At 40.9% G+C, this 22,970-nt stretch overlaps 1 protein-coding gene across 5 annotated transcripts in view; it reads right to left on the reverse strand.

The window, feature by feature from the left end:
* Positions 1-22,970, reverse strand: part of LOC139477865 (putative N-acetylated-alpha-linked acidic dipeptidase) — a 198,385-nt gene that overhangs the window by 32,793 nt on the left and 142,622 nt on the right. The gene's annotated exons all lie outside the window — the stretch shown is intronic.

Below are 22,970 nucleotides of genomic sequence, written 5' to 3' on the forward strand. Positions count from 1 at the left end.
TGACATGCCCAGTTGAAAGGACCTTGGATAAACCCCTGTGACTCCATGGCAGAAACCGATTGGGATTCAAACACACAATCGTAGGAGCCCTAAGAAATGCAACTCTGCACAACAAATTGTGACACCTTAAACCCCGAGACCATTGATGTTTTTAGTAAAATACAAGCTTTATCAAGGCCGGAACAGCAAAAATGCAAAAAAAAATGACTTATTCAGTTTTAGCATTAAACACCAGATAAAATACCATATTTTCTTGAGTATAGTGCGCACTTTTTTTCCAAAATACACAGCTGTGTAGAAGGGGGTGCGCATTATACACAAATTATGAGTTTTGATGTTTTTTCCCCCCATGGAAAGACATTACCGTGAGCACGTAACACCGGAAATATCATATCAACAAAACCATACTGAAGTACACAAATTATTCGTGTAATTACACTGTCTGGCTATAAAAAGTGTTCTTTGTATATCTGGACTTATGTTTGTAACTTATTTCATTAATGTTATTCAAAATTCCTTTTAATATTGTTTTAATTAATTTCGGCGAAATCGTGTGTGAAGCGTTCGGAAGATCGCACAACTCACCGTTATTAACAGCAACCACGGTCAGAATACCGCTATTGACGCCTTGAAACGAACTTTAGTTGACAGAGAATGGATACATATATCATAAATGACATACCTCGACTCGTTAAAAGTCATATTTTTTTTTGTTTGACGATTCTATGTCAACATGAAATTCTCGCGATCACGCGATCACATGCGCGTGAGCCTTGACGGTGACTGGTTAGACTGATTCCATGTAAAAAATAATACCCAGCCATAGCGATCAGCTGCTTCGCTTAGGGTTATTATTATTTTAAATATGTTTAGTAGAGGCTGCATATAATTAAGAAAATAATGGAATATATTATTCCTGATAAAAAAAATAGTTTCAGATACAATTGTTGCCGATCCTTGCATTAAAAATCCTATAAAGTTATATCATTGGGGGTGTCTTAACCGAATCACCGGTCGATTCCAAGAAAACGTGTGTACAGCTGATTGCTGTTTCCGGCTTAGTTTACTTAGTTTATTTTAAATATGTTTAGTAAAAGCTGCATCTAAATTAACAAGATATTGGAATATATTATTCCTGATAAAAAAAATACGGTACAACCAGTGTTCTGAAGGTCTAACATTTACATACCTAAAACTCACTTTTTGCCTGTGAAAAGCATGTCAGCCACTAGGCTACCCACAGCCAAGCGGAGACAAGCATGGAGCACTTGGATGTAAATTTGCAATGGAATCCTAAGGCTGTTTCTTCCAAGTTCCCTTTAACTGGACATATGAGACGGCAGACAAGCAAGGGATAGAACTATCCACTGCATGTACATACACTCAAAGAACCTTTAATCTCAGGTCCTGTTCCTTTCAAGAAACAGAAATATTTCAGAAGTCCCACGCAATAATTTCATTACTTTCCCTTGGCACATGGAAGGCTGGCAGTGATAGACAGCATGTCCGTGCATCAGGCGGTGATTATAGCTGGGCCATTACGGTCAAGAGACGCTATCAGTATCAATTTGGCGCTGCGGACGATGACTGGGGCGCTAGGTCTGAATAGCAAAGTCTTATTCAAACACACAAATGATCATCCACCAATGTATTCTAATTACTTATGCGTCTATGAATCGGTGGTCAATTATGTCTGAAATGTTGACTCTGTGAGCTGACATGAGTTCTCGTGACCAGTATTCGGTATTGTGCATTGATTTGGAATACTGCGGAGAGTAGCAGGGTCCTTTCCAGTTTGGTAAGAAAGATCGGTAGACTTATGTGGGTCACCATCATGATTAGCGGAGTACTCACTTTGCAACAAATCACCATGAATGAACAGCACTCATAAGCTTTCAGGAAATGGCCTCATGAACTGAAGACATTAGTCAAGTAATGTCCCCAGACCAGTGAACAGATACAGCCTGGACTGCCCAGATGTTCCCAATGTATAATACTGATGTGAGTCTAAATACAAATGGATACCCCTAAAAGAATTCTACTTCAGAATAACGAGATAATGCTTTATATCATTCTTATCCTTGATGTTGCCTATAGAGTGGACCGTAGGCATCTGCCTGAGAATATCAGGCTATAGAAGTAATTACACTGTTTCCTAGGATTATTGATTTTATTATTCTAATCAAAATGTAATGCAATGAATGGAAAACATGCCTTGTATTTGAGAAAAATACTTTCTGGACATAGAGATGTCAATATTTGAGGAAGATGAACTTAATTACTTGTTTTATGTACTGGTGTATTAAAACCTGCTTCAAGATGAAGAGGACCAATTTAATCACTTGTATGAATACAGCAGGGATGCCGTTGAAATACAGCCATAAGCACTGCTGAAAATGATTGGCAAATATTTTCATTTTGAGATCTCAGACAAATGTGCTAATATTCCAGATCAGAGTCTAGTAGCTTGTATTGAGGTACAGAGATTACCAATTAAACCATCATCCTATAGTATCTACTCCTGTGCTTGACACTGCTTGTGCCTGAACATGGAGGTGGACTATTTAGGGACTGGCCATCTATTATAGGGGAGGGGGCTCCACTGAAATTAAGGGTGGGGGGGTCATGAAAAAATGACAGCAATAGAGGGAGGGGTCATGAAAAATCATCACAGCTATAGAGAGTGGCATGAAACAACGACAGCAAACGAGGGAGGGGTCATGAAAATTCATCACAGCTATAGAGAGTGGCATGAAACAATAACAGCAAACTAGGGTGGGGGTCATGAAAATTCATCACAGCTATAGAGAGTGGCATGAAACAACGACAGCAAACGGGGGAGGGGTCATGAAAATTCATCACAGCTATAGAGAGTGGCATGAAACAATGACAGCAAACGGGGGAAGGGGTCATGAAAATTCATCACAGCTATAGAGAGTGGCATGAAACAATGACAGAAAACGGGGGAGGGGTCATGAAAATTCATCACAACTATAGAGAGTGGCATGAAACAATGACAGCAAACGGGGGAGGGGGTCATGAAAATTCATCACAGCTATAGAGAGTGGCATGAAACAATGACAGAAAACGGGAGAGGGGGTCATGAAAATTCATCACAGCTATAGAGAGTGGCATGGTAAAATGACACAGTTTATTATAGTTATAATATATTTTGTGTTATGCAGGATTCAATACTGAATTGTACATGTCAGAAAGTCTAGAAAACAAAACGTTTCATGGGGTTTACATTGTTTGCTTGGCCTGAAACGTGACACATGTCCAACATACACATCACACACTTGACCTGAAGCGTGACACATGTCCAACATACACATCCTACACACTTGACCTGAAGCGTGACACATGTCCAACATACACATCACACACTTGACCTGAAGCGTGACACATGTCCAACATACACATCCTACACACTTGACCTGAAGCGTGACACATGTCCAACATACACATCACACACTTGACTTGAAGCGTGACACATGTCCAACATACACATCACACACTTGACCTGAAGCGTGACACATGTCCAACATACACATCACACACTTGACCTGAAGCGTGACACATGTCCAACATACACATCCTACACACTTGACCTGAAGCTTGACACATGTCCAACATACACATCACACACTTGACCTGAAGCGTGACACACGTCCAACATACACATCCTACACACTTGACCTGAAGCGTGACACATGTCCAACATACACATCACACACTTGACCTGAAGCGTGACACACGTCCAACATACACATCACACACTTGGCCTGAAGCGTGACACATGTCCAACATACACATCACACACTTGACCTGAAGCGTGACACACGTCCAACATACACATCCTATACACTTGGCCTGAAGCGTGACACATGTCCAACATACACATCGCACACTTGGCCTGAAGCGTGACACATGTCCAACATACACATCACACACTTGACCTGAAGCGTGACACATGTCCAACATACACATCCTACACACTTGACCTGAAGCGTGACACATGTCCAACATACACATCCTACACACTTGACCTGAAGCTTGACACATGTCCAACATACACATCCTACACACTTGACCTGAAGCGTGACACATGTCCAACATACACATCACACACTTGACCTGAAGCGTGACACATGTCCAACATACACATCCTCACACACTTGACCTGAAGCTTGACACATGTCCAACATACACATCACACACTTGACCTGAAGCGTGACACATGTCCAACATACACATCCTACACACTTGACCTGAAGCGTGACACATGTCCAACATACACATCACACACTTGACCTGAAGCGTGACACATGTCCAACATACACATCACACACTTGACCTGAAGCGTGACACACGTCCAACATACACATCCTATACACTTGGCCTGAAGCGTGACACATGTCCAACATACACATCGCACACTTGGCCTGAAGCGTGACACATGTCCAACATACACATCACACACTTGACCTGAAGCGTGACACATGTCCAACATACACATCCTACACACTTGACCTGAAGCGTGACACATGTCCAACATACACATCCTACACACTTGACCTGAAGCTTGACACATGTCCAACATACACATCCTACACACTTGACCTGAAGCGTGACACATGTCCAACATACACATCACACACTTGGCCTGAAGCGTGACACACGTCCAACATACACATCCTACACACTTGACCTGAAGCGTGACACATGTCCAACATACACATCACACACTTGGCCTGAAGCGTGACACATGTCCAACATACACATCCTACACACTTGACCTGAAGCTTGACACAGGTCCAACATACACATCACACACTTGGCCTGAAGCGTGACACATGTCCAACATACACATCACACACTTGACCTGCGGCCAGTTGCAAGGAAAACCCTGCCAGAGACTTAATGCAATATGCAGAACATGGTGTCCCTGTCAATCCCACCATTCAGAAAATATCAGATGCGGTCTCAGGAAGCCCAAGGACTTATTGCTTCCTAGTCAGCAGAAAAAGAAATTGTTCGTCTAATCATTCTGAGGTTGGATGTGTCAAATAAAGATCCACAATTCCACACAAAAAATGACAGCAAAAACAATGAGAAAGATTTTCTAACTAAAACTCTACATCTGCAATGGAAAGCGATTCTGCCCTCATGGCTGCAGAGAAATGAGAAACCAAATGGACGTCTGCTGTAATAATAACATCCCTTAAAACTTGCAATTGCTGTTGAGTAATTTCCTGCCAAACCAAGCAATTGGAACGAAGGCTGAGCAAAGCCAGCGTGTGTAATTCTACAAGTCGCCTGCCATGGGGGAGAAAGTAGACACAGCAGCATCCGATCTCGTCTTACATCAAAGACATTCTCATCCAGACCAGGACTCAGGATGGAGAGGCAGACAAAGCCAAATATGGAAATTTGTCTGCGTCTTTCTCAGGTGCAAAACAAGTGTCCAAGTGCTCCAACCTTTGATGTCCATTTTTGGAAATTAGCCTGCATTTTTAACCAACATAGTCACGCCATGGTAACCAGATGGCAGGATGTTGTATGTGTATTGGGGTAAGTGATGTGTGAAAGTGGCACTAATAATATCTCAAGTCTGGTCAGTCACGAGTGTATGTGTATTGGGGCCTGTGTTGAGTGAAAATGACACAAATAATATCTTGTGTAACCAGAAGCTGGTCAGACAGGTGTGTGTGTGTGTGTGTGCGTGCGTGCGTGTGTGTGTGTGTGTATCAGGGCCTGTGTTGTGTGAAAATGACAAATAATATCTCGAGTATAACCAGAAGCTGGTCAGGCTGCGTGTTGAATAGGTACTGGGGCCTGTGTTGTGTAAAAATGATACCAATAATATCCTGAGTCTGGTCAGACAGGAGTGTATGTGTGTATTGGGGTCTGTGTTGTGTGAAAATGACACAAATAATATCCTGAGTCTGGTCAGACAGGAGTGTGTGTGTGTGTGTGTGTGTCTGTGTGTGTGTGTGTATCGGGGTCTGTGTTGTGTGAAAATGACACAAATAATATCTCGAGTAACCAGAAACTGCTCAGACAGGTGTGTGTGTGTGTGTGTGTGTGTGTGTGTGTGTGTGTGTGTGTGTGTGTGTGTGTCGGGGCCTGTGTTGTGTGAAAATGACACCAATGATATCTCCAGTACATCCTCCTCCAGCCCTGGCATGTTCAGAAGCAATCAAGTTCTTGCATCCAGGAGAGAACCTGGTAACATTATCGTAAAGGTTAACATAATGGAAGAAGTAATGAATGTCTTCCTTGAAGAAGATAAAAGTACCTGTCATTGAGTTGAATGATAGATTCTAAAGAGAAAAAGCTTTGCAGGTTAATGACAGTCATTTTTCTAAGCTCAAAACCGAAATTAGATGGGTTTTTTTCTTCAATTGTGAATTGTCTGACGGGGAAAAACAAGCCCTCTTAAACGACATTAGTGCCATGGAAAAAAGAGTACTACCAGGTCAATAGCACGAGCTGATGAAGCTGAACTTCGCAGAAGAAAAGCGATTTAACCATGACTTCTGTAAATGTCCCCTGTGAGTTGCTCATTTACATAAGCACCTCGTGCTCTCATGTTGTCAAGGTGGAGCTGGAGAGGAACTGAATGTGTAACAATAGACACAGTATTATTTATCATCTGGAACAAAGGTGATGTCAAGAAGAGTTTAGCGGAAGGTCCGGGGTTCGATCCCCGGCCGCGTCATACCAAAAGACGTTAAAAGATGGTACTTGTTGTTACCCTGTCTGGCACTCGGCATTAAGGGGCTAAAACAAGGACTGGTCGGCTGAGTGGGGTATTCATGTTCAACTGCGGCATGGTATCTCAGTGAGCTAGCACTATAAATCGGCATCAGTCCGGACTAGTACAATCAGCCACACAAACACACATACGTACATGCACGTTGCTATATAAGTGCAGTAATCTTGGACGAGACGTTAAGCCCCATTTCACCTCACCACCACCTCAAGAAGAGTTTACTTAAATCATATTACCCATGATTATCATTATTGTTATTGTTAAGGAAAAGAATTTATGGATGTCAACTTCTTTTTTATGAGAAATACGTTTCAGAGTAATATGCTCATTCCTTCATCAGGTGAATGAATGCTATGAGACAGAGAGGTGAGGTGAGGTATACACAACTATATACATGGGGTTTAACGTTGCGTCCAAGATTTTTGCACTTATATAGCGACGTGCATGCACGTGAATGTGTGGGTGGCTGCTTGTACTAGTCCGGACTGATGCCGATTTATAGTGCTAGCACACTGAGATACCATGCCACAGTTTAACATGAATACCCCACTCAGACACAGTATACTGACTCCGAGCCGACCAGTCCTTGTTTTAGCCCCTTAATGCCGAGCGCTAGACAGGGTAACAACAAGTACCATCTTTTAACGTCTTTTGGTATGACGCAGCTGGGGATCGAACCCCGGACCTTCCGCTCTCCGGGCGGACGCTCTACCATTAGACCACGGAGGCGGTCTATGAGACAGAGAGCATATATATGTACATGTAAGGACAACAAAAGTAATAAGATAACAAAAGGTGGAAACTATCAAGGGAGGCCTACAGATAATTGCCGCTGATAGGTGATTAGCAAAAGACAATGGAGACCAACACTTTACAGTAATTAGCGCTGATGGTAATGGACAACTGGAAGCCAGTCTTAGATTATCATTGATGGGTAATGGGCAAGGGACAGTGGGCAAACGGGAGGGTGGGGGCAATTAGCATTGATAGGTAAAAGAATGGAAATAGCAATAAGGGCAAAAGGAGGCCAGCAAGATACTTAACACCCACCAAGATCGAAGCAATAAGTCCCAAGCACTAGGCAGATAGGTACCCCTGGTCACGGTGCATGGCTGGCATATTCTCAAAAACGTTGTGTCTCGTCATAATAACGAAGTTGACATCCATAAATTCTCTTCCTTATGTGTATCACTTCTAAATGCCATTTAAATACTTATTATTAATTATCAATTATTAATAAAAAATAATGCAGTAAAGAGGGTTTAGGTGATCCTGGCACAGTCAGGATTAGTTGTAGTAGTAGTAGTAGTAGTAGTAGTAGTAGTAGTAGTACTAGAAGTAGTAGTAGTAGCAGTAGTAGTAGTAGTAGTAGTAGCAGTAGCAGTAGTTGTAGTAGTTAACTTCTTGGACAGAGGTAATAAATTGTCGTTACTGTGCAGAGTTGCTTTCCTTAGCCATGCCAGGATCCACTGGTAATTGGTTTGAAGCTAGGATTTGTCCCAATAACAGTTTTGATCTGTCAGTACCATACCCATGCTGTAAATATCTAGAACCTCTGTCACTTTGACCAAGGACTCAATGCAGCGGTAATTGGATGAACAACTCACGCATGCTGTATCATCTTACAGATTAATATAGGTGAAATGTCCAAGGGTTCACAGTGGTGGTAACAGGATTCAAACCTACGTGTTCTGTACAGCTGGACATTTCCCCACTGTGCTACCCTGTCTCACCAATCACTGATGATGTCCCGAGGGAAAAGTGCGGCTGAATGCTGTCGCTAATAGAAATCTGGAACACTTTCCCCTACAGTGGAGCGTCACAGTGGCAACTCTGATTGGAATACGACAAGATTGGTCCCAATTGCGACCTAGTGCTGGGCAATTTCTAGCAAGTATTTGATACACTCATTGCTGGAAGAGTTGACAGTGTGCCTTATGTCTCCTGCCTGTTTTACACATGGGCAGATCACAGTGTTGTCGTTGTTATTTGATACCTGTCTGATGCACACCTAGATATTAATCTGGCTGTAATGACTCTATGGAAAAGTTCTCTGTTCTGTTTTTCAGTCAGGGGATCAGAAAACATTAACATGTAGAGATTTAACCAACTTCACCTCAAACCGAAATATTTACAAGAACACACTTCTTTCTCAATCCTGATTGTTAGTCAGTTTCAAATAATGACATTATTATGTAGATTACAAAACGCCAAGTTGTACTTCCTAGATTCAAAGTTGAAATAATTTTTGTCTTCGTAGAAAACACAAAAAAAACAACTTAGATAATGTATTACAAATTTTAAGCAAGAACCTAGAGTATGAAATTTGAAACTTCCATCTCAGACAACATGTCTTCATATTAAATTAAAATAACACATTACAGTAAACTACGGTTATAATGAACACGTTTATAACGAACTGAATGATATAACAAACTTATTTTTTAGTCCCGACCATTTGTTGTATAAATGTCGTATATATGCTTATAACGAACTACGGTTATTACGAACTAAAATTAGTGGTCCCTTCGAGTTCGTTATAACCGTAGTTTACTGTACTTCTATGTACAAAACAAACTCAGATTAGTTCGATCCAAGCTTGTGACATTTTGGGGCACAAGGCTTTCACAGCAAAGAAAAAGTAAGAAAAACATACAACTTTATGAATATCAACTTCTTGTTTTTTGCATATAGCGACGTTTCGATGTAGATTCTTACACCGTTATCAAACTGGAGTGACAACAACCAAGTGATGAGATGTATACATGCATGACATGTTGTGATATACAGCAGATTAACATTGTGTGTGTGAGTGAGTATGGTTTTACACCGCTTTTAGCAATATTCCAGCAATATCATGACAGGGGACACCAGAAATGGGCTTCACACATTTTACCCATGTCGGAAATCGAACCCAGATCTTCGGCAAGATGAGCTAGCGCCTTAACCACTAGGCTACCCAACGGTCCCAGATTAACATAGACAACAAGAAGTAAATAACACATAGCATACAGATATTTGGATGAAGTCAAATTTACAGAAGGAATAACAAATAACACACAACACTGAAGCACATGGGTAGTGGAGCCAGATGTACAGGATTAAAGGGATTATACAGTTGTGACAAGCTCATTGGATCCTAACTAAAATAGTCTATTGCTTAATTAGATCTTCATAGGCTGACTGGACGTAATACCCTTGATCTCTGTTGATCACCTGGATTGCTACAGAAATATCATGGAGGCCTCTAGTTGACCAAGCACAATTGAGGGTTGATAGCACGAGCACCAACCACATCATACAATGAAACACAATCAGATACATAGTATAACCACCAGTTCTCAGGACACAGTTCTTTCACTAAGCATGAAGAGATAGTTTGTACATTCAGCCATTTTAGGGGGTATTATTTTTTATTATCAAAAAGAATAAAAATGTTAGCCTAGTGGTTTAAGCATTTGCTCGACCCGCCGAAGACCTGGTTTGATTCCCGACATGGGTACAATGTGTGAAGCGTATTTCTGGTGTCCTCCACCCTGATATTGCTGGAATATTGCTAAAAGCGGCGTAAAACCATACTCACTCACTCACTTTTTGATGTGTTATCATGATAGTTCTGATGATGGGACCGCCTCCGTGGTCTAGTGGTAGCGCATCCGCCCGGAGAGCGAAAGATCCGGTGTTCGATCCTCATTCCAAAAGTCGTTAAAAGATGGTACTTGTTGTTACCCTGTCTGGCGCTCGGCATTAAGGGGCTAAAACAAGGACTGGTCGGCTCGGAGTCAGTATACTGTATCTGAGTGGGATATTCATGTCATGCTGCATGGTATCTCAGTGTGCTAGCACTATAAATCGGCATCAGTCCGGACTAGTACAAGCAGCCACACAAACACACACACGTACATGCACTTCGCTATATAAGTGCAATAATCTTGGACGCGATGTTAAACCCCATTTCACCTCACCTCTGATGATGGTGTTGGTGATTTTATGAGTGCTTCTGGCTGAATGGATTCAGCACTGATTTGGCTTGCAGCTTGTACAGACCTAGGTAATTAACAGAAACTATGTAGGAAGGCTGTCACAAGATTGACCTGTCTAAACAGTCTTGTGACCTCATATAGTCGAGGTCCAGACTGACTGATTAGTATCTTGGGTAAAATCCCAAAGCTGAGGCCATTCTATTAAGGCGGCTAAGGTCCTCCGAGATCAGATGACATTATCAACTTCATTAGCGTGCAGACAAAGCGTAGAAAGAACAGTCTAGTAGACAGCAGTCTAACTGATGGTGACACCTTGGTAACCACTACATGTAGTGGACATATACCATACACAATAGTCATCAACTCCACAAGAACAAAATAACTTAATTTTTAAATATGTCCATAAATTTATTGTAGAAACAAACAGATTTTATATTGTATCCTAATACAACAAGAATTATAACAAGAATTATATTTCACGAGCTACTTTCAAATTATCTGGACTTTACAAGTGACTGGCACATATAATACATGGTTGTTTCGACACTCTGATTTTGATGTAAAACAGTAGCATTCCCAGTAACTATCACAGCTTAGTTACATTCTAGATTCCCACCCTTCACATAAAATTAAAATGTCTATTACATGTAGTTTATTAACTACTGTGTTATTTTATAAATATATCATGTACCATTGTATACCAAAAATGTAAATTCATCATATGTATATATGTATATGTATGTGTGAGTGTATGTAGGTATATGTGTTTGTGTGTAATACTGTATACCGTATTCGACGTAATAAGCGCCCAGGGCGCTCTTCAAATTAGAAATAGGGGGGGCTCTTATTAGTATATAATTTTGGTGAGAAAAAAACAGAGTTGAAAGATCGTAAATTTTGTGTTTTATGCTGACAGCCTGAAATGATACAAAAGAAAAGTCTGTGCGTATTATACACGACAAATATATTTTTCTAGAATTTAATAGCCTATAATTAAGGGTGCATATACACGAATAAATAAGTCTTGTGTACAGTGATCAATCAGAAGGGGTGCCAATTGGGATTGTTCACCAGCCAATATATTAGCAAAAATCGCCGTGGGCGCTTATTACGTCGAATACGGTATGAATACAGAATATGAATATGTGTGTGTTATTATATTTTCTCATTACTTGTAATTCCTATGCACTGTACATTTATTCTGCACCACAGAATTAACATGTCACAATGTAATGAAGTGTATATAGGAGAAGGCCTCGTAAGTGTGTCACTTGTGCCTAAACCATTTGGTTTTCCGCAATAAAATATGTTTGAATCAAAATCAAAAGCTCCACAAGAACACTGTGTCACATGAGGTCTGATGAAACCAACTGTGATGTACCAAAGTGGATAGAAACTTTGAAATAATTTTGCACTTTTTGCATATTTTTTTTAAAGCAATGTTGACTTTGCTATATGATACTGCAATGTTGTGCTGGATGTTGGACCAATCAGATCTCATCATTCTGAGATGGAGGTATGATACGGTATGTTAAAACATGATTTTGTTTGTATTGATGCAAATGGTAAACATACATGTCACTGGATCAGTTTCTGATTTTTTGTAATCTATATGTCATTCTAATAATGAAATATAAGTAGACTTTTTCATACTTGTATAAATTCTACTTTACTTTGAAAAGAGTATATTTCAGATTAGATTATGTTTAAGAATTAACACCTATCACAATTAACTACACTTGATAATAATGTATGTCTTTTCACTGGAAACACGTCTGTTCATAAAATAACATTTAATGTCCCTTCACTCTGAAATAAACATGTATATAACTATCTAATTATTCAGGCGTCAAAAAATAATTTTAGACAACAGCACACCAACTTGGGTTTTTTAGTGGTATTTTCGGAATACATACTTGCAAAAACAATTGTATAGGCTTTCCAGTTGATAATATTTTTTGTGTGTGATTTGCATTCCTTGTTCACTAAATATTTGTTTTCACCTATACAGTACCTTTGTAGCTTAAGAGATGTATTTTGGGGAAACAGTCCTATGCTAAGGGAAGACAATTGAAAATTTGGACTTGGTTGCAAATGTCTGGGGAAAAAACAAAGAATTGTATATTGAATGGCACTGATTGCAAAATATATCTCACAAATAAGTCATGGGCACCACTTAGAGACGAATAGCTGTTGAAGCATACTAATACTACATCATTGGAGGACATGTTTTCATGAAACATAACAATTATATGACTATTTTTTAGCTAAAATATCTCACATTGTTTCTTCAGTTTATGTGTACTTGTATTTCCTAGAACCTCTGTACTTCCCCTTCTCCAGACAAGCTGTGTCTGTTCTTAATCACTTAATCAATAATATTACGAAAAATACAATAACAGTTTCAGATATAACTTTGTTCTAAAATTGTGTTCTAAATCACTCGCGTTATTTTATTGGGTATTTATAACTGAGACCAGGGAGCAGGAAATGGCTATATCCGGTAAATACAGCAGGCTAATATTGATCACCGAGTACAAGAAGTGCCTAGCATCATGGAAAATAACAAAAATACAATTCAAATTGGAAATAGGCATGTCTAGGAATCTTTTGTCGCAGAAAAAGCATTTCCACTGATGTTTGGACCAAGACTACTTACTCCAAACTGCACCTGAACACAATAACTTAGGTTGGTTGGTTTGATGTTTAACGCCGCACTCAGCAATCATGCCAGCTATATGACAGCGGTCTGTAATTAATCGAGTCTGAACCAGATAATCCAGTGATTAATATGATGAGCATCGATCCACGTGTAGCGGCCATAAAATTTCCGAGACCCGTGATGGGATTCGAACCACGGACCTTCTGATCTGAGGTCGGACGCCTTGTCCACATGACCAAAGAGGTTAACCCCGTCAGCAAGCTGACAAGGTAAGGATGTCATCTGTGGGATGACTCCACGCCCTGCTACACATGCAATTGGGATACGATGACATGCATCAACTAAGTCAGCGGGCCTGACCACCCGATCCCGTTCGTCACCTCTTACAACAAGCATGTCGCCTTTTACGGCAAGCTGAAGACCTATTCTACCCCAGATCTTCATAGGTCCAATTATGCGTGGTGGATAATGCTCTGTACCCTACAGTGAAGGAAGAAAATGCTTTTCATTGCAATACTGGTACATCTGATGGATACCTCTGAAACTTATAATGATATCATCATAGTTTGCATAATTTGCAAAAACCTGAACATCGACCTTGACCTTTTACTAATCTTAACCAAAACCTTTTCAAAATAGCATCTAATCCTAGGGATAGTAAATACCAAGTTTAATGACAAATGCATCAATACCTTTTGATAAAGAGATAAATATCCACTGATATTGTTCCGTGTTGTTTTTATCTCTTGACCTTGACCTTGACTTCTTCATGACATGTGCCAAAAGAATTACCCAGGGCCACTTTGAAGAAGTACACGGAGAATAATATCTGAACTATCACGTACCTTGACATATGAAAGGACTGCTCGATAGAAACCTTCATCAGTGCTAAATGACCCACCCTCTCTATAACACCATCTTCCCAAGGCAAGAGAGTTAACTGACTTTGAAGTCCAGTTCCCACCCTTGCCGAACTAGGCTGGTATTCAGACTGGAGTTACATTTTGGCTGGACTAACGAGTCTATGCATAGTCCAATCAAAATCGCATAATGAACTACATGGATTTAATTTCAACAGGCAGATTTTGGTCGACTGCAGGATTTGCAAAACATGTGTACCGCCAATTGAGCATCGCCAGATATTTTGCAAATCTTTTCATGTTTATAATCAAGGTGCTCAAGTGATTTGATGCACTTCACGGCACAAGACCTGTTTTATTACAATATAGATCTTGATTATCGATCGGATCGTTTTGACTGGGCCTCCCATTTTGCTTGAAGCAAATGCAAGTGATATATGACAGATGGAATCTGATTGGTCAGTAGGAGGGACATAGAAAGGACATAACTTGTAATAGCCACTGGTGGTCCTACGATTGAGCCTGGAAATTCCAGCCTAGTTCGGCAAGGGATGGAATTGGACTTTTGCTTGATGCAAATGCAAGATATATGACAGATGGAATCTAATTGGTCAGTAGGAGGGACATAGAAAGGACATAACTCGTAATAGCCACTGGTGGTCCTACGATTGAGCCTGAAAATTCCAGCCTAGTTCGGCAAGGGTGGGAATTGGACTTTTGCTTGAAGCAAATGCAAGATATATGACAGATGGAATCTGATTGGTCAGTAGGAGGGACATAGAAAGGACATAACTTGTAATAGCCACTGGTGGTCCTACGATTGAGCCTGGAAATTCCAGCCTAGTTCGGCAAGGGTGGGAATTGGTCGTTTGCACTCAGTTAATGCCCTTGCCTCGGGAAGATGTTTACAATGTTGCTTCACAACCCTGATTGAAGACTCTCCGGCACCTAGGTCACAGACTGAAAACCCAACATCCTTACTTTACAATTGGCACCATGGCATATTTCATAAAAACTCATGCATGTGATTGTTTATTATCTACAATGTCTTCAAAGTTACATTACAAACACCTCCACATCGGTAGGTATTGCAATATTATTGAGTGTTTATGATCAAGAAACTCATTTAGTGAGTGAGTGAGTTGGGTTTAACGCCGCTTTTAACAGTATTCCAGTTATATCGCGGCGTGTCAGCTTAACGTGGGAGGAAAGCCTGAAGTGATGCAGGTCTCAGACATTTACCACTTCAGTGAAACACACGAGCACGGGTATGGTGCTGACAAACCTAGAAACATAATCGGGGCGAACCCACAATCATAGGTTTCTGGCGTGCCCAAGGGACGCAACTCTTCACAGCGAATCGTGGCGCCTTAGTCGACTGGGCCACCAGGGCCCCCAGAAATTCATTTACATCACACAGACATGTCCGTCAGGGAATTGAGGCAGTCGGTAGGGTTTAACGCCACTTGTAGCAATATTTTCGAGCCACACGACTACAGGGGACGCCACGGATAGGTTTTACACATTGTGTCCATGTGAGAAATCAAACCCAGGTCTTCGGCATGATGAGGGATCTCTCTCAGCACTAGGCTATCCCATCGACACCTTACCACGGGAAGGATGGTAGATGACTTAACTGGACCCACACTATTCTCCTCCAGTCAATTTATTGCATCAGTCTTCAGGAAACCCTCATTTTATGACATTTGGTGAAACAGCCGTAATTCAAATAACTGTTGCCATGGCAACTCAAATGTAAAATTGCTGTCTGTTATTTTTTTTCGGGTTGAACATTTCGGAAACCATGCCTTTACTGTGTCATGTCATGTCAGTGTTTTTAGGTGTGAGTGCAGGTGGTCAAATCCAGAATATCCAAACGAACACATCGGCTCTGTATTTCTTTAAATACTTTCAGGCAAAGAAATTTTGAAAGGACGAGTTTATCACCTTGTTTTTAACAATTTCATTCTTTAACCTCTCCAGATTATTTTTGCCTTCCACTTGAGAGCATTGTCAAACTGGCAGCTGTTGCACCATACATTTCCATCCTGCCTGACGACAAGATGCAGCCAAGTGGCTTCACCGAAGATGACATAAGCAGAGAGATTCTGAGGAGGACACCTGGCGAGGACATCGTATGCAGGCAGGATGAGGATACATACAATAATTGCCTTCATTTTAACCCACTTCCTTCCATGGTATTAAATGGATTTGGATCTCTGTGGGTAAGAAGTTTGATAGATTGGAGGCAAATAGACTTTGTCAGGCCGGCCCCCAGCTCGGAGCAACGACTGTCACTACATGTAATTTGCAAGACTTTACAATCAGTTTGTTTTTTCCTCATCTTGAAGAATGCCAAACCAGATAAAAATTCTGTTCTGTTCAGCCTGAAGGAGAAATTGTGGCATTTGAAAGATTGTTTGATAGTTGGTTTAAGAGAAATGAAGGATTCAAGGACAGGTGGAAATCTGATGATGTATGATGGTGAATGATGGTGAATGATGATGTATGATGATGTATAATGGTGAATGATGATGTTAGATGATGTATGATGGTGAATGATGGTGAATGATGATGTATGACGGTTAATGATGATGTATGATGATGTATGATGTTGAATGATGGTGTATGATGAATGATGGTGAATGATGATGTATGATGGTGAATGATGATGTATGATGGTGAATGATGGTGTATGATGGTGTATGATGATGAATGATGGTGTATGATGATGTATGATGGTGTATGATGATTTATGATGATGTATGATGGTGAATGATAATGTATGATGGCGGTATGATGGTGTATGATGATGTATGATGGTGTATGATGGTGTATGATGATGTATGATGATGTATGACAATGTATGATGATTATGATGATGTATGATGGTGTATGATGATGTATGATGGTTTATGATGATGTATGATGGTGTATGATGGTGTATGATGATGTATGATGGTTTATGATGATGTATGATGGTGTATGATGATGTATGATGATGTATGATGATGAATGATGATGTATGATGGTGTATGATGATGTATGATGGTGTATGATGGTGTATGATGGTGTATGATGATGTATGATGGTGTATGATGATGTATGATGATGAATGATGGTGTATGATGGTGTATGATGATGTATGATGGTTTATGATGGTGTATGATGATGTATGATGATGAATGATGGTGTATGATGGTCTATGATGATGTATGATGGTGTATGATGATGTATGATGGTGTATGATGATGTATGATGGTTTATGATGGTGTATGATGATGTATGATGATGTATGATGATGAATGATGGTGTATGATGGTCTATGATGATGTATGATGGTGTATGATGATGTATGATGGTGTATGATGATGTATGATGGTGTATGATGATGTATGATGATGTATGATGGTGTATGATGGTGTATGATGATGTATGATGGTGTATGATGATGTATGATGGTGTATGATGGTGTATGATGATGTATGATGGTGAATGATGATGTATGCTGGTGAATGATGATGTATGATGGTGTATGATGGTGAATGATGATGTATGATGGTGTATGATGATGTATGATGGTGAATGATGATGTATGCTGGTGAATGATGATGTATGATGGTGTATGATGGTGTATGATGATGTATGATGGTGAATGATGATGTATGCTGGTGAATGATGATGTATGATGGTGTATGATGGTGAATGATGATGTATGATGGTGTATGATGATGTATGATGGTGAATGATGATGTATGCTGGTGAATGATGATGTATGATGGTGTATGATGATGATGTATGATGGTGTATGATGATGAATGATGATGTTTGATGGTGTATGATGGTGTATGATGATGTATGATGGTGTAACATTATGTATGATGACATATGATGGTTTATGATGATGTATTGTGGTGTATGATGGTAAATGATAGTATATGGTTATGTATGATGACCTATGAGGCGACAGTCCAACCTTGTTAAAGGAGGACAATGCCTGGGAAACTTGACCGTCCTACCTGGTTTGATTTGCTTCCCTCAAATACCTACAATGTGTCTGCTACATTAAAGTTCGCCCCACATAAAACTGACATGCTGTGATATAACTGGAATACTGTTAAAAGCAGCTTTAAAAGCAACTCACTCACTCACTCTTGAACAATTTTCTTTTCAAGATAAATCCAAGGTCGGGGCCCCTCCTCAAATTTCAAATGGTTGATCTCATTGCCAAGAAGGCAAGTTTTGCTGTACTGCAAAGCTGTAACAGATATATATTGTGTCATCTCACCTACAGGTGAAACTAAATTGCTAGAATGACCCAGAGTTCATTGTCTCCACAAAACTTCACATTGTCTACACTCTCCACAAAACTGTGTGACAAAAGAGAGAGAGAGAGAGAGAGAGTTGGGTTTAACGCCTCTTTTAACAGTATTCCAGTTATATCACGGCGGGTCAGCTTAATCTCGGAGGAAAGCCCCAAGTGATGCAGGTCTCAGACGTTTACCACTTCGGTGAAACCCACGAGCACGGGTATGGTGCTGACAAACCTAGAAACATAATCGGGGAGAACCGGGATTCGAACCCACAATCATAGGTTTCTGGCGTGCCCAAGGGACGCAACTCTGCACAGCGAATTGCGGCGCCTTCGAGGACTGGGCCACCCGTGCCCCGTGACAAAAGGGATGACTCCAACTTTCCAATAGTCAAATTTCCCTTTATGTCCAGCAATATTCCTGCAGCTCCAGCCCTCTGTGTCTACATTTCACAACTTTAGAGGAACAATTGAAAGTGCTCTTTCTTCTAAGATTTCAAAGTGTCACACGACTTAGAAGTTGTTTGATCAAGGTTGCAACATTCAAGGCCTCAGTCAAGCTTTCAAAACGTTTTATGGTGGGCATGTAGAGGACATTTCCAAATTTAAGGCATCAGTGAAAAGAATGATGTCCAATGCAATTTGCTATTTTGACTTGTACCATATGTTCCTGCATTTCTCAGGTGAACAACTGACTTGCCTTTGCATGTGTTTGTGATGGGTGCCACCGATTGAGCAGGATAAGCTAACTTTTTCGCAAACACCTGGTATCATCACTATTTGATAGTGATTCATAAACTCGTGTACGTTTGAAATACCGTATTCAGCGTAAAAAGTGCCCAGGGGGCTCTTATTAGAATATTATTTAGTGAAAAAAAAACAAGAGTTAAAAGATAAATTGAAATGAAATGAAATGTTTATGTACGACAGATATATTTTTCCAGAATTTAATTGCCCATAATTAAGTGTGCATATAACACACGAGTGCGTATTATACGCGAATATATAAGTCTTGTGTACATTGATCAATCGGAAGGGGTGCTAATTAGGATTGTTCACTGGACAATATATAAGCAAATATCGCCATGGGCGCTTATTAGAGCGGGGCGCTTATTACCTCGAACACGGTAGTCGGAATGTTACAACTGAGTCTACTTATGGCAGATATTTCTTATAAATGTGGAAAGGGTTTTAGTGTCCAGTCTATGTCCTATCAGTGGAGCGGCTTCCTCTGACATATTGTGTAATCTCATGTACAGGTGAAACTGAATCGCCAGGATGACCCAGTGTTCAGTGGATGTAATAAAACCACTACCACCAATGACCCAAGATTGGAAAGCACTTACATTCTTCTCCCCAGCTCAAATTTCATTCCCTGAAGACAATTTCCTCCCGCATGACACTGACAGAACAGGATCAATTGCAGAAGGATGTGGAACTGAATTTAAATTTGCTTAAAAAATCCTCGAAATTTGAGGATTTTCGTATTAGAATTTGATGATGATATATTGGCACCACACAATAAATGTGATTATCTGAAGCTTTCAGGGGGTAATGAGCTCTGGAAACTGTTTCAGAAACATCGCTTGTCATAGGCATGGAAGACTAAGACTAAATCGAGTCGTTGGATTGAATTATTCAACCTACTGGACTTTGTCAATGATGCCAGAGAGGGGTCTGCCTCCGTGCCGGCTGCAGCAGCATCAATAGACGGGGCTATCGGAGATGAAGGAGTCCACCATGATAGTCCGACTTGAGACCGTGAGATCAGACATGGAGGATTGACATGGTCTGCTGAGCAATGTCTGCCCAATCTCGGGGCTCTCAGGCGGGAGTTACTCACACATTCTCATAGAAATAGATCAAATATTTCCTGCTTTGTCTTTGACGACTAGTAAACTGGACAAATGCCACGTCTCAAAAGGGAAATAGCCTGTTTGGGTCCAAATCTGAGTGACTGAGTGAGTGAGTGAGTGAGTGAGTGAGTGTTGTTAAACGCTCACTCAGCAATATTCCAATATTCCAGCTATATGACGGCGGTCTAAATAATCGAGTCTGGACCAGACAATCCAGTGTTGACATCATGAGCATCAATCTACGCAATTGGGACAGATGACATGCATCAACCAAGTCAGCGATCCCGTTTGTCGCCTCTTACGACAAGCATAGTCGCCTTTTACGGCAAGCACAGGTTGCTGAAGAGCCTGGATCTTCATGGAGTGAGTGAGTGGAGTAAAATGAATGCTTAATTAGAAAATCAGGGATGATATAGGGTTCCAGTTCTCTTACTCTAAAGTCACTGGCCTTACATTGTTACTGCTACCCAATGTATATATACATTTTTTATCTTTTTGAAACCCTGTGAACAACATTGTTAAATCATTAAATGGCCCATGGAGAATCATTCTTGATACAATATGATGTCTAACGCAAGCACTTTGAGAGTGAGATTTACATCATTTTTAGCTATAATCACAAAGGAGCATCCCACACCACATCCTTGGTGTGAGACGAAATCAATTCATACATAGCATGTTTGACCAGTTCATTGACCAAGAAGCTATTGCCCACACCACTCTCCCACAAATCATGCATCAGATCAATAATCAATAATCAATGAGCTGACTACAATTGCTAAACCAAGATGCTAACAGGTACCACTTTGAACTTGTCTGATGTGTAAACATTTCACCCCTGATCATCCTCCGTCATGTTTGTAAATACTTGTCTCTCTCATAAATCATTGTGACGAAAATACCCTACTTTGGGACAAAGAGTGAATCAGGCCAATTTGAGTGATACTGTTAGCCAGAAAGGTTTATGAAGACAGCACTCCGGCTGCCTGATGATAGTTAATTATCCACTGTAGGGACCCATACCATCAGCTTCAGCTTCGCGTGTTGATGATAATGACTCAATTTGTTGAGAGTGTTTGTCTAGGACTTTACAGACATGCGAGGAGTTCACGGCACCCAGGCACGAAGAGACGGGAGGAGAATCTGATGACTAGGACATGAGTCTCTATTGTTTGTTTGTTTGTTGTTTAACGCAGCACTCAGCGATATGCCAGGTATATGACGGTGGTCTGTAAATAATTGAGTCTGGACCCGACAATCCAGTGATTGACATCATGAGCATCAATCTATGGAATTGGGATACGATGACATGCATCAACCAAGTTAGCGAGCCTGACAACCCCATCCCATTAGTTGCCTCTTATGAAAAGGAGAGTCACTTTTACGGCTCTTATAGGTTGTTGAAGACCTATTCAAACCCATGACTCTAGACGTGGAGGAGAAACTAATGGCTGGGACAGGACTCTCTAGACAGGGAGGAGAAACTAATGGCTGGGACAGGACTCTCTAGACAGGAAGAAAAAAAACTAATGGCTGGGACAAGACTCTCTAGACAGACAGACAGGAGAAACTAATGGCTGGGACGGGACTCTCTAGACAAGGAGGAGAAACTAATGGCTGGGACAGGACTCTCTTGACAGGCAGGAGAAACTAATGGCTGGGAAAGAGCTCTCTAGACAGGCAGGAGAAACTAATGGCTGGGAAAGAGCTCTCTAGACAGGCAGGAGAAACTAATGGCTGGGACAGGACTCTCTAGACAGGCAGGAGAAACTAATGGCTGGGACAGTACTCTCTAGACAGGGAGGAGAAACTAATGGCTGGGACAGAACTTTCTTGCCATGGAGGAGAAACTTATGGCTGGGACAGGACTCTCTTGACAGAGAGAAGAAACTAATGGCTGGGACAGGACTCTCTAGACAAGGAGGAGAAACTAATGGCTCGGACAGAACTCTCTTGAGAGAGTGGAGAAACTAATGGCTGGGACAGGACTCTCTTGACAGGCAGGAGAAACTAATGGCTTGGACAGGACTCTCTAGACAGGGAGGAGAAACTAATGGCTGGGACAGGACTCTCTTGACGGAGAGGAGAAACTAATGGCTGGGACAAGACTCTCTAGACAGGCAGGAGAAACTAATGGCTTGGACAGGACTCTCTAGACAGAGAGGAGAAACTAATGACTGGGACAGGACTCTCTAGAGGGAGAGGAGAAACTAATGGCTGGGGTATGACTCTCCAGATGGAGAGGAGAAACTAATGGCTGGGGTATGACTCTTCAGACAGGGACCTGACGGTTTGGATCAGTGAGATGAGTAAACTGGTCCTTGTTGCTGAGACTTTAACCCTGATGAGAAACAGAATTGTTGAAATCAAATCAGGGGCTGAAGGTCGAACTATTTCCCTCCCAACCACTGGCTAGTCTGCTCCAGTCTAACGCACTTTCATATATATTACTGACAGATCCACACTACATCTGAATCACCACAACAGGTAGTGACCCGTGAAGATTCCGGGGTAAAATA

This window comes from Haliotis cracherodii, unplaced genomic scaffold, assembly GCF_022045235.1.
Source record: "Haliotis cracherodii isolate W230 unplaced genomic scaffold, xgHalCrac1.p SCAF_36, whole genome shotgun sequence".
Classification (NCBI taxonomy): domain Eukaryota; kingdom Metazoa; phylum Mollusca; class Gastropoda; order Lepetellida; family Haliotidae; genus Haliotis; species Haliotis cracherodii.